Here is a 12,945-nt window from a genome sequence, read left to right on the forward strand (position 1 = left end):
GTAACATCATTAATATTAACACAAATGGGTGGTTGGACTTCCTGATCAACTCAATTCAATGTTCTATTTTCATTTGATTTGAGATAATTATTCATTCAGGTTGAGGGTGAAACGATCTGATTATAATTAGGTTCACAACAACGAAATATTTTCTCTCATTCTCTCATCACAGATGCGAATTTCCACCATTTCTTGTTTTGTTTTTATTTGAGTCTACTATACAATGTTAAGTTTGAAGAGAACGTTTCCTCTATTCGCCCCTGCCTCAAATTAACACACACTATGTTCAATTGCGCGGCGCAAAGTTGGTCGAACGCGTGGCATAAAATACAGATTTCAGTTTTGAGTGTGCACTATTGGTTAGCAACTGCCCTCCTTTCACTCGCACAGTCTCTCCTCCAAACATTGGATATATAGAGGAATGAATAGGTAGATTTCCAGACACATAAGGCATCAAAAGTATTGGGAGAGGTCTGGAACAGAGGGTCGAACTTAGATAAGCACCATACTTAGACAGTGTCTCTACAGTGTCTTTTCATCTCATTTGAACTGTGCTATTCCTTTGCGTACTTCAAAGAGAGTGAATAAACATCCGCTGTTTATTCCAAAAACTGTGTGTGGATTCCTACTCCGCCATTCTGCTGGACTCTTTTACCGATTTGTTTAACACTGCCACCTCCCGTTTCTGGCAACATTAATGTCGCCCCAATGATTTCCAACGAGCAATGCTTAACTGCAGCACCTACTCTCTTGTAGTCTATACGGCAGTGATGCTTTTTAGATCAGACAGCTTCCAATTCAAACTCGTCTCCAATTGCACAAATGCATCCACAGCTTTTGTACATTTGTTGTTTTTCATTATGGAAGCCCACCTCTCGTGGTATCTTTGAGTTGACGCATTTCAGTGCTTTCTCATTCGACTACATGATTCTACTGTTCCGTTTTAGTCCACTTCTAGAAACCATGTCGTGAATTTATTGAGAACATGTGAAATATATATCCAGAATAGAGCACAGGGATCCTCAGAACTGGCCCGTCACCCAAGCACGTCAACGCTGACGCTCAGTTCAACGTTATGTTCCGTTTGGGACCAAGATGTTCCTCACATTCTTCACAATCAACTCCACTAATTTTCCCACACAGTAGATAACCGCAGATATGTCCACACTTTTCTCCAGCTTCCATGTTTTGTCCATTCTATTAGCCTGGGTCTCTACCTTTGCAGGCTGTCTTCCCGGTCCTGAAAATTCGGTTTGCCGCTCATCCATGTGCGAGATACAGACCTGGATGATCCCTTCATCCACATCGTTGATACAGAGGCGTCAAGGGAAGGAATTCTGGGGCTATAACAAAGACTTTTTAACTTATCCCGGGGCACACGTGATGATTACGTTGAATGGAGAGTAGTAAGTGTGATACTCTTAACCGAGAAGGACGGCAGAGATAAGGCAGGTAATGATGGGTCTGTAGGTGTACAGTCAGTGACAGGAAATCTAATGAAATACATATGACTGAGAAGGCAATTCCGCATTTGGAAAGGCAGGAATTAATCAGTGACAGTCACCATGGTTCGGTTTCCCTCAGCGCTCGGCTGCAGCGTTTCCATATTAATCACAATCTCCCGTCGCCCGGGGACGGAGGGCTGCTACCTCACTGGGCTCATTGGAGCTATCCCTGTCATCCTGGAGCCAGATATCACACTTCATCTTCACCCTAATATGCCTGTTAAGTTCAGCAAAATCCATGAAAACAACACGACTTGGTTGTTGGGCTTGGGAACGCCGTGGTTAATGTTATATTGTCATTGTTGTGAGGTATTTATTGCGGCAGTCTGTTGTGCAGAGGGACTTGGGAGTTCCTGTGCATGAATAGCAAAAGATTGGTTTGCAGGTGCAACAGGTTATCAAGAAGGCAAGTGGAGTGTTGGACGTTATTTCAGAGGGAGAGACTTTAAGAGCGGGGAGATTATGCTGCAACTGTCCAGGGTATTGGTGAGGCCAAAGATGGAGTACTACATGCAGTTCTGGTCTCCTCACTTGAGGAGAGATACACGGACTTTGGAGCCGTTGCAGAGGAGTCTCGCCGGGTTGATCCTGGAGGTGAGGAGTCAGTTTATAAGGAGTGATTTAGTCGTCTGGGTCTATACTTGCTCGAATTCAGAAGAATGAGTGGGGATATTATCGAAACAAAAATAATTATGGAAGAGATAAATAAGAGAGAGGCAAGGAGGTTGTTTCCACTGGTGGGTGAGACTAGAACCAGCGGGCATAGCCTCAAGATTGGGAGTAATAGATTTAGGAGAGAGGTGAGAAAAGAAACTGCTTTTTCCAGAGAGTAGTGAATCTGTGGAATTCTATCTCCAAGGAAGCAGAAGAGGTTACCTCATTTACTATGTTTAAGACGTTGTTGGATTTGTTTTGCACAGTCGGAGCATTAAGGGCTGTGGGGTGAAGGCTTTAGGTGGATCTGTGTCCGGTGCAGTCTCGACGAACCAGATGGCCCAGTTTGATCCTGATCCTGTTTCTTTTGTTCTTGTGTATTTCGAATGTTTTGATTCAAAATACGACTTGCAATTATGATTAAATTTGGAAGGGAAACAAGAAAATCATCTCCCCGTCGGGGAATTGAACCCCGGTCTCCCGCGTGACAGGCGGGGATACTGACCACTATACTAACGAGGATCCGATGGAAGTATGTGATATGGCACTCGATTGTCAGGGCCCAGGAGGGCTCACACGAAGCCCCGATGTTACTTCGTTGACTGTAAAACTGGCACCTTTCTGCACCCACATTACCGTGTGACTGGAGTGGTCTCAGGGTTCTCCAGCGATTCAGACACTGGTTGTGTTGAGTCACAGCCGGAGGTGGGGCTCCGATTCGGACCTGAATGTCTGCTGATGTATGGAACTTTCATAATCAGGGTTTATTTTCTCAGTAACTAATGCAGGAAATGATTTGTAATTCATCAACTTATACAGTTGATTCCAACCACCCTCCGGAGAGAATGGAGGAGGGGCGATCTTCCTATGATAGACGTGCCCGCCTCTGCCCGTCATCCCCCTGTGTAACTTCACTTTCCATTCGTGCAGTCTTCCTGCAGGACCGGGCCCACAGACCTGTTGTTCACAACGCGTCACACAGAATAAATCATAACCTGATTCTAACTGTCACAGTAACTCACTTGTTCTCACACTATCAGGGGATTTTCCTTTGTTCGACCCACTCCTCTTCTCCACTTCCTCTGCTACAGAAAACTTCATTGTTTTCTCTTTTCCCTGCTCTGATCGGGTCATCCACCTGAAACCTCTATATGTTTTCTTTCCACGGATGCTGCCAGAGCTGCTGCGCGTTTCCTGCATTTTCTGTTTCAATATTCTCGGAGAATACCTAACGCTTGGTTATGGCTGTGCACGATGAGGACCATGTTTTTATCTGAACGAAGCTTCCACAAAACTTGTAAATGTATTGAACAGAAATAAACTTTTAATTTAAATGCCGAGGGTTTAATTGTATTTAGGTGTGATATGACAGTTTCTCGGCGTAAAATGCACTGATGGTTGATGCCAACAAGGGAAATAGCAGAGGATAGTTTCGATCCATAGACATCTGGGTTATGAGCCCAGCACGCTTCCGCTGCGCCACTCTGCTGCTGAGAGGGAATGCGATCGCTGTTCTCAGAGTGTTATTCATTCTATTCTTCTTTGTAGTTTCTTTTTTCCTGAGTTCGCACCGACCCCTTGTTCGTTTTTGTTTCTTTCTTTGACTCTCCTGCCGCTTCCTCCTCCTCTCTCCGTATTCCCTTCCTTGGTTCCAACGATCTTTCCCATCAGGTTATTATCTCTGTGACTTCTGTGCTCTCTCCAGGTTCTCGTACCTCGTTCCCAATATTTCACAGGTAAAATACTATTTACATTATAATGGGGGCAATTCATTCCGCTTGTAGGGTTTGTAAAACTTAAGATGTTTTCACCCACACCCGGGGTTCGTATTGTCCAATGATGAGATCACATTAACTTCCCAATCCTGTCACTCTGATTGAATAAATGTTAGAATTCCTTCAGTGCTGAAGAACCAGCAGCTCACTTTGTTTCTTCGTGAAACTGAACTCGCGACTTTAAAGCACAACAGAAGCTGACTTTGTTTTCCACACTGCAAGTGCTTGCATCAAACGCAACAACTCCGTATCCCCAGATGTAGTGGTTTGCAAATTATCGTTTGCCATAATCTTCAAGTCAAATGGCCGTTCGGGGCAGTGACGGATGCGGAATGTCGGTGTGCCTCAGGGCCAGTGTATTGACCTGGCGGTGCAGTGACGGTGATCACAAGCCTGTTCTCTCGGGCTGAGGCTCGCCCAATGCACTCCGCGTGCGCTGATCTCTGCGATGTCACAAATGTGGGACACTGGACTGTGAAATGTGTGGTGGTGGGTTCAGTGTTCGTGCATTCTCCTGATCTTCTGTCAAACCTATATTTACTTTCAACTTGTTCTGAACTTATCCCCCGCCTATCTTTAGTCGCATGTAGTAACGGAGACGTCCCACAGACAACTGACCGTCTTCGGCGGAGTCCGCTGTCGGTAAAGAGTCGGGTCCCAATGCTGTGTTTAGGCGGCATGGGTTCGCAGCATGATGTCGGTGTGGAACATAAGAATGTCAGAACATGACATGGGAGCAGCAGAAGGCCATCTGGCCCGTCGAATCTTCCTTGCTATTCAATAAGATCATGGCTGACCTGGTCCTGGACTCAGATCTACCTACCTGCATTTTCCCCATAACGCTTAATTCCCCTACGATGTATAATCTATAAAACTGTGTCTTAAATATATTTAATGAGGCATCCTCCACTGCTTCCCTGGGCATAAAATTCCACCGATTCAATACTCTTTGGGAAAAGCAGATTCTCCTCATTTCCGTCCCAAATCTATTCCCCTGACTCTTGAGGTAGATCCCCTAGTTACCCCGCACTTCCTGTACTTCTGGCGCTCCTCTCTTGCAAGCTATCGCCTCAGCCTCTTCAAAGAACTTTTTTGTCACCATTTCGATTTACCTACCTAATCAATCGTCCGTTCAGAACCCAGACCTGGGCTCTTACTCACTGTGTTGCTTATCCCGCCCAGAACGTCCCGACACTTCACTCTGGCAGAAAGGGACGGTGAGTCATTCCTGGGGATGCTTCGCGGTTGGAAGTCCACAGTCGCTATTCTTTCTAGGCTGGGACCACGAGAATGTTCCCTCACTGTTCAAAAATCCCGGTGACTAACATGGAGATGCCGGGAATTGAACCCGGGACCTCATACATGCAAAGCATGTGCTCTCCCACTGAGCTACATCCCTGTCTACATGTTTGTACGGAAGCTACTTTCTGAGACCCTTCGCTGAGCACAAAGCTTAGATATTGACAGCTAGAAAACAGAAGCTGGAGTGGGTTATTCGGCCCGTCGTGCCTGCTCCGCCATTCAATCCGACCATGGCTGATCACCTAACGTTAATCCGCTGTTCTCTATCACTTCGCACACTCTTTGATGCCTTTGTGATTAATAATCTGTCCGAACCATCCTAGGTTTATTCACTTGTTTGGGAGAGACTACGCGAGTAAGAAGAGGGACCGTTTCTACCCGGGGGTGACACACCTTTCAGTTGTATACTTTAAATCAAGATCGAAACCAACTTTATTTTTTTTAATTTTAAGATGGTTCCTGTTTGTTTAAAACTTTGACGTGGAGGCGTATGACGCAAGTATTTCACAAAAGATACGAATACACGTCAGTCCCAAATAGAACCAGGAAATGTTGTAAATACTGATTCGTGCTGAGAGATTCAAAGTAAATATGTCATTCCAGTGATCTTCCGTCAGATCGGGGCAGACTCAGACAGAATGACCAAGTGCTCCCCAAACAGGAAATTTAACATTGCACCCGGAAATCTGGAATCTGAGCAACCATAGGGATAATTTAAAGTTGTTATTTTTTTATTTACCATGGACGTTGATGTGAATGGGAAGCGGAACGTAGGGGCTCCTTGGTCCGGAAAATATGAGGAAGAGCTGCCAATGATCTCAGTGAGGCAGCGACCTGCCGCCAGACGGTACCGAGGGGCTGGACCCTGTGTAACAGCGACCTGCCCCCAGATTGCACCGAGGGGCTGAAGGTTGTGCAACAGCCGCTCAACACTTCTTGAATGTATTGATGAAAGTGCAGACATGAGCGACACTGGTGCTCTGTAAGGTGATGCATTGGTTCCATGTTCGATAATTTGTGTGATCGCAAAATGAATGTAAGGAAAGACACGTGTGCTGCTATTGTGCATTCTGCATCCGTATTTTGTTTTTCGTGAACAAACAATATTTTCAATTTAAAACAGCAGTGTTACCCAGCGGAGAGCGACACACACATCCAAAGCTACCGGATGCGTTCCGGGTGCGTTCGAACCACCAACTGTTGTGTTAACAGGCGAACGCGCTGACTGATTGCTCCACAGCGACAATGTGAAGGAAACGAGAAGAAATGGTTCATTCCCGGGTCGGGAGGCGGTGACCAGGGTTCGGTGCTGGAACCCGGCTTTTCACAATCTGCATTAATGATTTGGATCAGGTGGTCACAGACAATATAAAAGAGAAACTTCTGGGAACATGTAGTCGGCAGGATTCAAACATGCTCGGGTAAATCCCAATGGATTTCTGGTCCATCGCCTTAACCACGTGGCCACAACTACCTGGATATCCACAACTGGGCAGAGAGAAGGTCATTTTCCATGGGATGCGATCAGTGTGTCCCGGGACTGAGGGACGGAACGATCCGGGAGTCAGAGAAGCAGGACCGATCCTAAACTGAAAACAGAACCTGCTGGACATAGTCGGCAGGTCAGGCAGCGTCTGTGGAGGGAGAAACAAAGTTAACGTTTCAGGTCGATGACCATTCACCCTGAAGTTCGTGCGGGCATTTGGATGGAGGAAGTCTCATTCACATCGGAACAGGATTTCCTCATCCTTCAATAGATCAGCGCGTTCATTTGTTCACCGAAAGTTTGGTGATTCGAGCCCAAAAATGTTCTGGCCGATTTAAAGGGCAGTCAACAGGCAACAACATCGGTGTGGGCAGGAATCATAGAGTGCAGAGCAGATGAGGACGACGGGTGCTCCCCCCCGGAACCCGGGAGTCAGCAGGCGGGAGAGACTGAGTGTAAGAAACGTTCTGGTCGGCACATCAAAGGGAGGTCGTGAATATCTCAGGATGTGTGAAGAGGAGGTTCACCGAGATGTCGCCTGGGCCGTGGAGTTCTCATCAAATGAAACTGACTCTGCTTTAGTTATTTTCCTTCCAACATAAGAGGCTGAGGGCTGACCTGTTGAGGTAAAACAAATTTGTTGGATCATAGAGAGGTGGATAATAGGAAACGTTTCCGCACAGCAGAGGCAGCCAAACCAGAGAGCACTGGCTTAGTCCCGGGAAGTGAGGCGTTGCAGGTACAGAGTTCACGCTAGGTAAGTAGATACACAATAATGGGAAACCCGAATAAATGTGCAGGTGCAGAGGGACCAGGAGAACATGCGGACAGGTCATTGAAGGCAGTAGGACAGGTCGGTCGGTGGGTTAAGAAGGCCGAACTGAGACTTGCCTTTGTTGGCTGAAGGCACACAATTGCAGAGCAGGGAGCTCTGCTGGAACTGTATAAACACAAGTCGGACCACAGCTAGAACGCTGTGTACAGTCCTGGTCACCACCCCATCCGAACATACAGACACACCGACATCCGAATTAGGAGCAGGAGTCGCCACTCAGCCGCGGAAGCGCGCCCTTCCATTCAATAAAATAAGTCATGAGTTCATTAGATCCCCAACTCCACATTTCATGTACCCGCGGGAACCTGTCACCTCCTTACTCAGCAGGTATCTGACTACCTATGCCTGAAATACACTCAGACCTCCGCTCCCATCTTCTTTAGAGGAGGTGAGTTGCATAGACTCAGGAACGACTGGGGAAATCACCCTCTTGAGTGACCACATATTTTAAATCGTCCCGACGAGTTGTCGATCCTCCAACATGTGCACACCCTCGCTCCACTTCTGCAATTTAAATACTCCCAAGAAATCGATATGTTTTCATGAAGTAACTTATCAAACTTCTGAACTCCAGTTCTGATGGAGCCAGAGCCGCGCTTACATTCCAACTGTCAACCTCATACTATGCTGCTCAGAGCATTGCACAGTCAGTTCATTGTGGAGGGGGCACCAATATTCCTACGGACAGGTTTGTTTGAACTGTTCGGGAGGGTTTCAATTAACTTGGCAGGGGGATGGGAACCAGAGTGATGGGTCAGAGGTTGGTGCATTTACTGTACAAGTAAATTCTGAGTGCAGAAAGACTGAGGAAGGATAAGCAGTTGAAAGGACAAAATTCGATGGGTAAAGAACGTCTACTTTAATGCGAGAAGTATCAGGAACAAGGCTGATGGACCTAAAGCATGAGTAAGTACGTGAAACTAAAACGTGTGGGCCATTACAGAGATTTGGCTGTCGCAAGGGCAGCAAGAATGCTGGATATTCCGGGATTTAGATGTTTAAAAAGGGACAGGGGCGGAGGTAAAAGAGCTGGGGGGGGGGGTGCCTTTTCTGATAAGCGACAGTGTCACGTCTGCAGAAAGGGAGGAGGTCCGTGAGGAATCGTCCACTAAGTCAGTGTGGGTGGAAGACAGAAACAGAAACTCTATCGGGAGTATTCTACAGACCCCCAAATAGCAGCAGAGACGCTGAGGAGCAGATAGGGAGACAGAATTTGTAGAGGTGCAAAAATAACAAGGTTGTTGATATGTGTAATTTCAACTTCCCTAATATTGATTAGCACCTCTTTACCGTAAAGGCGATAGATGGGGCGGAGTTGGTTAAGTGTGTTCTGGAAGGAGTCCTGACACAGTATGTGAACAGACCAAGTAGAGAAGAGGCTATACTGGACCTGGTACCAGGTCTGAGATCTCTTCGTGGGAAATCATTTTGTAGATAGTAACCATAGCTCCTTGAAGTTTTGTCCATAGCCTTGGAGAAGGATAGGAGCAGACAATATGTGAAATTCTTTAACTGGCGGAGGGGGAATTATGATACTATTAAGCAGGAACTTGGGAGTGTAAATTGGGAACAGATGATCATGGGGAAGTTCATAGCGGAAATGTGGAAGTTGCTCAAGGAATACTTGCGTGGGGCTCTGGGTAATTTTGTCCCATTGAGGCAGGGTAAGGAAGGTGGAGTGAAGGAACCGTGGTTGACACGAGATGTAGAATGTCTTGTCAAGAATAAAGAAGTTTATCTGAGGTTTAGAAAGCATGAATCAGATAGGGCTCTGCAGAGTTTAAAAAGTAGCCAAGGAGGAGCTTAATAAATAAGAAACATGTGCCTGGAGTCGGAAGAGTTAGAGGAGGTCCTTAATGAATACTTTGCTTCAGTATTCACGAGAGAGGGAGAGAGAGAGAGAGAAAGTGAGAGAGATGGAGAGAGAGATTTGAGAAGATGGCTTACGACGGGCTGATATGCTAGGACATGTCGACGTGAGGAAAGAGGATGTGCTGGAACTTTTGAAAAACATTATTATAGATAAGTAACCGGGGCCGGATGGGTTATATCCATGGTGCGGGCAGATTAAAAAAGGAGAGAGGGAAAAAAACTTCGGAGGACTCGAGATCTTCGGTTCGGAGGACTTCGTATCAGCAAAGTTTTTTTTCTGTTTATCGCTTCTATTAGGGTTTTAAGTGTAAAAGCTAGTTTTTGTTTGGGTTTTAAGTATGAGGGTTAGATTTTTATAACTTGCTTTTGTAAGTATTTTAAAAGTTTTTTCTAACTCGTCGATTGGGGGCTGGACTGCGCAGGCGCGGGACGGGCAACGTAAAATGCAAAGAGGCTATAGAGCGGGCAGCGTCGGAGCGGGCAGTGGGGCGAGAGGCAGCAGAGTGGTCGGGCTTTGGCTCAAGGGGCATCGGCGAGAAGGGGAAAGGAGGGTAAGTAGCTGGTAAGTAGGTTAAGGTAAGGTTTACCTGTTGTCTATTTTAGATCTTTATGTGGGATTAACTAGGGGGTAAAATCGGTACTCAGATGGAGGACATGGTCATATGCTGCAGCTGTTTGATGTGCGAACTCGTGGTCCTTGCTGCAGTCCAAGATGGCCACATCTGCAGTAAGTGCTTGAGGCTGGAAGAACTTCGGCTCAGAGTTGATGAGCTGGAGTAGCAGCTACAAACACTGCGCAGCATAAGGGAGATAGTTATGTAGACACGGTCCATCAGGTAACAGTCACCTCCCCCCCCCCCCCCTTAGAGCTGGTACATCTGAGGTTCAGGATGCAGATAGAATGGTGACTGTCAGGAGCAGTCAGGCAGGCACACAAATCAGGGAACCCTGGAGGCTGTTCTCATCAGAAACAAGTGTCCGCCTTGGAGGCTGTTGAGGGGGATGACCTGCAGGGGCATAGCTGCAGTAACCAGGTCTCTAGCACTGGGACTGGTACTGCTGCTCAGAACGGAAGGGCGGAAAAGAGACATGTGGTAGTGATAGTGGACTCGACAGTCAGGGAAACAGATAGGATGTTCTATGGCAGTGAACATGAATCCCGGATGGTATGTCGACTCCCAGGTGCCAGGGTCCGGGATGTCACTTGACGGGTTCACAGCATTCTTGAGCGGGAAAGAGAGCAGCCAGAAATTGTAGTCCATGTTGGCACCAAAGACATAGTTAGGAAGGGGGATGAGGTCCCGAAGAGCGAGTTCGGGGAGCTTGGAAGAATACTGAGGAGCAGAACCTCAAGGGTAGCAATCTCGGGATTGCTGCCGGTGCCAGGCGATGGTGAAGGCAGGAACAGGAGGAGGTGGCAGATAAATGCGTGGCTGAGAAGTTGGTGCAGGAGGGAGGGTTGTAGATTTCTGGATCATTGGGATGTCTCCTCGGGAAAGTGGGACCTGTTCAGAGAGGACAGGTTACACCCGAACCAGAAGGGGACCAATATCCTTGCGATAAGGTTCGCTATGGTGGTTCGGGAGTGTTTAAACTGGTTTGTGAGGGGGAAGGGAACCGGAGGAGTAAGTCAGAGGACGAAGGGGATGGGGAAAAGTTAGATCAAACAGGTAGAGAGACTTTGGGAAGGAGAAGCAGAATAAAGGCTATAAGAATAGTAAGATAGATGGGCTGTATGTGTTTACTTAAATGTAAGAAGTGTCAGGAATAAGGGAGATGAACTGAGGGCTTGGATAAGTATGGGGGACTTGATATTGTGGCTATTACTGAGACGTGGCTGACGTCAGGGCAGGAGTGGATATTGAATATTCCTGGTTTTCGGTATTTTAAGAGGGATAGGGAAAGGGGGAGAAGAGGAGGAGGGGTGGCGATACTGGTCAGGGACACTGTTACGGCTGCAGAAAGGATGGATGTTGCAGAAGGATCATCTTGAGAGTCTGTATGGGTAGAAGTAAGGAAAAAGAAAGGAGCAGTTACTCTACTAGGAATATTCTATAGCCATCCCCACCCACCCACCCACCCCGCCCCGCCGCCGGTAGCAGTAGAGACATAGAGGAGCAGATTGGCAGGCAGTGTTTGAGGAGAAGCAACAATAACAGTGTTGTTATAATGAGAGACTTCAACTTCCCAAATATAGACTGGAACCTGCTTAGTGCCAAAGGTTTAGATGGGACGGAATTTGTTAAATGTGTCCAGGAGGGATTCCGGACGCTGTATGTTGACAGGTCGACTAGACAGAATGTCATGCTACGTCTAGTTTTAGGAAATGAACCTGGACACGTGAAGGATCTACTGGTGGGTGAGCATTTGGGGGACAGTGACCATTGCTCCATAACCTTTAAAATTATCATGGACAGGGACAGGTGCAGAGAGGACAAGAAGATATTTAATTGGGGAAGGGCGAATTTTGTGGCTATAGGAGAGAACTTGGGAGTGTAAATTGGGATGTCCTTTTTGGAGGGAAATGTGCCATGGAGTCGATGTTCAGGGATCTTTTGCAGGATGTTAGGGATAAATATGTCTCGGTGAGGCAGAGAAGGAATGGCAGGGTGAAGAAACCGTGGGTTACGAGAGAGGTGGAACGACTAGTTAGGGAGAAGAAGGTAACGTACATGAGGTATAAGCAGCAAGGTTATGACGGGGCCCGTGAGGAATATAGAGTAGCGAGGAAGGAACTTAAGAAAGGGCTGAGGAGTGCTAGAAGGGAAAATGAAAAGGCGTTGGCTAGTAGGGTTAAGGAAAATCCCAAGGCCTTTTTCACCTACGTGAAGGGTAGGAGGATGGCTAGAGTAAAGGTAGGCCCGCTAAAGACAAAGGCGGGAGAATGTGCCTGGAGCCGCCGAAGTGGGAGAAGTTCTCAATGAATACTTCTCTTTGGTATTAACCAAGGAGAGGGGTCTCGATGACACGGAAGGGAGTGCTGGTAAGGGTAATGTTCTCGAGGTTGTAGATATCAAGAGAGAGGATGTGTTGAAGTTGTTAAATGATATCAAGACAGATAAATCTCCGGGGCCTGAATGTATTTTCCCCAGGCTGCTTCGAGAGGCAAGGGAGGAGATTGTTGAACAGCTGATAAGGATCTTTGAGTCCTCGTTGTCCACGGGGATGGTGCCGGAGGATTGGAGGGTGGCGAATGTTGTCCCCTTAATCAAAAAAGTTAGTATGGATAGTCCAGGGAATTACAGACCGGTGAGTCTCAGGTCTGTGGTGGGTGAGCTATTAGAAAGGATTCTAAGGGAAGGATCTATGAACACCTAGAGAATCATGGACTGATTAGGGACAGCCAGCATGGCTTTGTGAAGGGAATATCTTGCCTCACAAGACTGACAGAGTTCTTTGAGGAGGTGACGAGGAAGATTGATGAGGGTAGTGCCGTTGACGTGATCTATATGTATTTTAGTAAGGCGTTTGATAAGGTTCCTCATAGAAGGCTTCTACAGAAGGTCAGAGGCCAAG

At 46.9% G+C, this 12,945-nt stretch overlaps 2 non-coding genes across 2 annotated transcripts; both read right to left on the bottom strand.

The window, feature by feature from the left end:
* Positions 1-2,609: 2,609 nt before the first annotated feature.
* Positions 2,610-2,681, bottom strand: trnad-guc (transfer RNA aspartic acid (anticodon GUC)). Its single transcript has one exon. It is a non-coding gene; the product is annotated as a tRNA-Asp (tRNA).
* A 2,580-nt stretch (positions 2,682-5,261) lies between these two features.
* trnaa-ugc (transfer RNA alanine (anticodon UGC)) lies at positions 5,262-5,333 on the bottom strand. Its single transcript has one exon. It is a non-coding gene; the product is annotated as a tRNA-Ala (tRNA).
* Between the last annotated feature and the right edge of the window lie 7,612 nt (positions 5,334-12,945).

The sequence above is a fragment of the Pristis pectinata genome, chromosome 29, assembly GCF_009764475.1.
Source record: "Pristis pectinata isolate sPriPec2 chromosome 29, sPriPec2.1.pri, whole genome shotgun sequence".
In the NCBI taxonomy this organism is placed as follows: domain Eukaryota; kingdom Metazoa; phylum Chordata; class Chondrichthyes; order Rhinopristiformes; family Pristidae; genus Pristis; species Pristis pectinata.